The sequence below is a fragment of the Ictidomys tridecemlineatus genome, chromosome 11 (genome assembly GCF_052094955.1).
Source record: "Ictidomys tridecemlineatus isolate mIctTri1 chromosome 11, mIctTri1.hap1, whole genome shotgun sequence".
NCBI classification, from domain to species: domain Eukaryota; kingdom Metazoa; phylum Chordata; class Mammalia; order Rodentia; family Sciuridae; genus Ictidomys; species Ictidomys tridecemlineatus.
Genome location: NC_135487.1, coordinates 21,923,411 through 21,928,229, shown reverse-complemented (window position 1 = coordinate 21,928,229; position 4,819 = coordinate 21,923,411).

Here is a 4,819-nt window from a genome sequence, read left to right as displayed (position 1 = left end):
CGGGCTAGGCGATGGGAGCGCGCTTCTTAAAGGGCCACCCGAACAAAGGCGGTGCCTGAGCTCCCTTTGTCTCCTAGTTCCCTGCGCCCTTCCTGCATTAGCCGCTGAAGAGATAAAATAGGGAGTGGAATTCACCTCCAGTTCTTCCCGTGTTTGCCTTCGTATCTTCAGACTCCAAGAAGAGGCCAGAACAGCCTTTGTGCTCCTGCTGGAGAGGATCTGTATCCATGAGCAGCCCACAGGCACTCAAACTCAAAGTGTCCCCAATTGGACTTTCATCTTTCCCTTGGGCTTTGTTTCACTTTGGTCCACCCGAGCCAAAACCTGGGAGTAGGGGCGCTTGCGGCTAAGCATAGCTACTGGGGAGGCTGAAACAGGAAGATCGCAAGTTCTAAGCCTCCTGGACAACTTGTCGAGACCCTTTCTCAAAATAAAAAAATAAAAAGGAGTTGGAAAGAAGTGTAGCTCAGTGTTACCACCCTGGATTCCTTCCCCAGGACAAAAAACGCTGGAGTCATTTCCTTCTTCCCCTCTGCCCCCACATCCAATCTGACCTAGTCTTGCTGACCCTAAATTCTAATAATTTCTCATATTTGATCCCCACTCTCCATTCTCTGCCACCCACCACCTTAATCCAGATCCTGATTCTTTTTTTTTTTTTTTTTAAAGAGAGAGTGAGAGGGGGACACAGAGAGAGAATTTTTAATATTTTTTAGTTCTCGGTGGACACAACATCTTTGTTGGTATGTGGTGCTGAGGATCGAACCCGGGCCGCACGCATGCCAGGCGAGCGCGTTACCCGCTTGAGCCACATCCCCAGCCCCAGATCCTGATTCTTATTCTGCCATTTCCAAGCCTTGAAATCCCATTTCTTGGTTTTTACAATGAGATAGGAAATATTCACCTTGTAGGTCTTCATGAGGAATAAATGAGATAACGCATGTGCAACAGTCTGTTTTAATCAATGTTAACCATCATTGTTATATTTGGTAAGTACTTAACCCAGAGGATGAATTGGATAAATGAGCTGTTGCTATTAAGGGTTATTATGAGTTATTCTCTCAAAAGAAAAAGACTTATAGGGCTGAGGCTATAGCTCAGTAGTAGAGTGCCTGCCTTGCACATGTGAAGCACTGGGTTTGATCCTCAGCACTACATAAAAATAAAGTTATTGTCTCCAACTACAACTAAAAAAAATATTTTTAAAAAATGAATAAGACTTATAAACAGTCTTAATCACCTTGTAGCTACATTTCTTATCACAGTGCTTGGCACATGGTAGACATCAATATTAAACCAATTGAATGAATTATCTATTTAATTAATAGATATCTACAGAGCTTACAGTCAAGTGGGAAAATATGGATAAACAAAATTCTGTAGTATGTAAGAAGGGAATGATTGGCATGGAGGAAAAACAAGAGATGATGGAAGTTTCCAGTTTAAGTAGGATGGGCAGAGTAGATTTCACTGAAGACACTGAGTTAGTCACACACAGAAACCATGAGAAAGGGAATATTCCAGGCAGAAGGAACCACCAGTGTAAGGGCCCTGGGGCACAAGTGCATTTAAGAAATACCAAGATCATGCTGGGGGTGTAGCTCAGCAGTAAACTGCTTGCCTACCATGTTGAGGCACTGGGTTTGATTCTCAGCACCGCATATAAATAAATAAATAAAACAAAGGTCCATTGACAACTTAAAAAGTATTTAAAAAAAAATAAGATCATGCTGGGAATGGTTCCACATGCCTGTAACCCCAGTAAGTTGGGAAGCTGAGGAAAATTACAAGTTTGAGGCCACCCTCAGCAGCTTAGCAAGACCCTGATTTCAAATGAGGACTGGAGCTCAGAGATAGAGCACCCCTGGATTCAATCCCTTCTTACCAAAAAAATAATAAAATAGTAAGGTCAGTATGGCTTTACTATGTAGAGTTGTGTGGCTTTTACTATGAATGAGATGGGGAGTCCTTGGAGGGTTTGAACAGACCCCCTCCCATGCTGGGGATTGAATCCAGCGCCTGTGAGGTAAGCACTCTATCACTGTGTCTAAACTTCCCGCAGTGTCTAAACTTCCTAGGTTTTGTTTTATTTTTGTTGCTCAGGCTGGTCTCAAACTCCTGGGCTCAACCAATCCTGCCTTAGCCTCCCAAATAGCTGGGACTATAGGCATATACCACCATGCCCAGCTTCCATTTTAAAGAACCCTCTGCTCTGTGAAAAAAAACTTCAGGGGCTCAAAAATCTAAGCAGAGAAATGAGACAGGAGGCTATAACATTGATCTTAGCAATGAGATTTTGATGCTTTGGACTACCTAGGGTAAGAAGATGAGACATGGTTGGATTTTGGACTTGAAGGTAAAGTCAACAGGACTTGACATCTTGGATGGGATGGGGGGGGGGTACATTAGTCCTTACCTGGGGGCAGAGGGAAGTTGAGGCTCAGGGAGGAAAAATAAACATCCCTGGGTCTCTAAGCAGAGTAGAATCCAGTACTGATATTTTCTTTCTTTCTCACTCCCCCACTCCATTATTTACTTATATGCATATGCAGTGCTGAGAATCTAACCCAATGCCTCACACACACATGCTAAGCAAGTGCACTACCGCTGAGCCCCAGCACCAGTCCTTAGTCATTTTTATTTTTTGAGAGGGTCCTACAAGTTGCTGAGACTGACCTCCAATTTGCAGTCCTCCTGCCTCAGTCTCCCAAATAGCTGAGATTACAAGTGCAATCCATCATGCCCAGCTGAGATTTTTTTTTCAAAGAAATTCTGAAAAAAAAAATGGAAAAAAATTCTGATAGAATTGGCCTCTTTAGAGGGTGCTAAATCCAAAATATATCAAATTTCAAACCCTGAGAGCCTAACACAAACTGGCACATAAAGGGCATTCAATTTGTATGAGGTTTGCTACATGAAAGTAGTGGCAAATCAGCTCTTGAAAGGAATCCTAGGGCTGGGGTTGTGGCTCAGCGGTAGAGTGCTTGCCTTGCGCGTGTGAGACCCTGGGTTCAATCCTCAGCACCACATACAAAAAAATAAATAAGTGAAATAAAGGTATTTTGTTCAACTACAACTAACAAATAAAATTTTTTTAAAGGAAACCTAGTTAGTTAAAAAAATGATTTCAGGAATATTCCACAGAAAACCAAAGCCAGACCATTCTTAGTAATACATTTTAATTCATCAGGTCAATATTTCTTAGCAACTACTACATCCTGGGCACTGGCGATACAGAGGTAAATGAGTGGCTTGCCACTCATTAGTGGGGAGACAGAATAATTGATGTATTAGGCAGTATGTACCAAGTTCAGAGGCACTCAGAGGGTGACTTAACTCTGATGGGAGGGAGTGAAGACTTCATATGAGATGACATCAGTTTCTGAGATGTGTTTGCTTGTTGTGCTCCTATCAGGAAGCAATGGCTTGCATCTGGTAATTGCCTATGGGGTTGGTGGTAGGGAAATGTGTTACTGTGAATCTGTTACATGGAAGGTGTTGGGGTTGTACATAGTAAATACTAATGTTTGCTAATGCCCAGCATCCATTTCTCCTTCTTCTGGTAAGAAAACCAATTTTCTCTTGGTGAACTACCTTTCCTTACTCAGTCCATTTGTGGTTTGGTGAGATTGCCTACCTTGCAGTTCCAGTGGGCAGATGACCCTGAACTGGCAAATCAAAGCATTCCAATATTCCTGCCACCCCAAGCTAGTGACTGGATGACGTTGGGGGAAGTGTCAGGCTAAAAGACATACAATCCCAGGATCTATAATTAAACTATTGGGGGAAAATTTTTTATTCCCTCCTGGGATGGGTAAGCAAATATGATATAAACTTGGAGCTCTTGGGGGCTACCTTGCCACTTTTGGGGAAGAACTTAGCTGACAAGGAAACATTATCAAGAAATCACCATCTAGGCTGGAGATACAGCTCGCCCTGCTTGCACAAAGCCCTGGGTTCAATCCCCAGCACCATAAAAAAAAAAAATAAATAAAAAATTAAAAAAAAATCACATTCTGGCCAGGGCAAAATACTGCATGCCTATAATCACATCAACTCAGGAGACTGGGGCAAGAGGAAGGCAAGGACTAGGCTAGCCTGGACAATACACAGTCAAGAAAATAGAGCTAGGGCTGTAGCTCAGTGAGAGTGCCCCTGTGCTCAATCTTCAGTACTGCAACCCACTCACCCCTGGGGGGGGGGGGGGAAACAATATATTGTGAGGCTGGAGATGTGGCTCAGTAGTGGAATGCTTGCCTAGCGTGAGGCCCTGGGTTCAATCCCCAGCATTGCCTCACTCCCCTCAAATAATCACTTTCTAAGGGCATCATTTAAACTTCTGGATCCAACCAAACCTGAAAGTTATTGGACTTTCCTGTTACAAAAAGTAACAGAAATAAGTTTGGTTACCTGATAACTGCAACTGAAATAATTTAATATACTAATCCTTGTATCTACTAGAAACATCTAGAGATTTGGTCTTTTGATATCTGCCTCCTATAGAGTCCCTAGAAAAAATAATCATATGATGGCAGGATATTGGCTAGCCTCTTGTCCTCCAGATCTGTAACTGCATCTCTGCTGCTTTGTGACCTTAAAGCCCTCATATCCTCTCTCTGAGCTTCTATTTCCTGAGTAACTTGTTCTCTATTGGCTCTCCCAGGAGTCTTGAGTCTTTGAGGAAATGCCACTGGCTCCAGGGCAATCCTGTGTCCTTTTCCTTGGTCATGTTATTCTGGGGCCAAGGAATAAAGCTGGCCAGTGTGTCCACTAGATAGTGATTTTCAACCTGGACTATGCAGACAGCTGGTGGTAGATA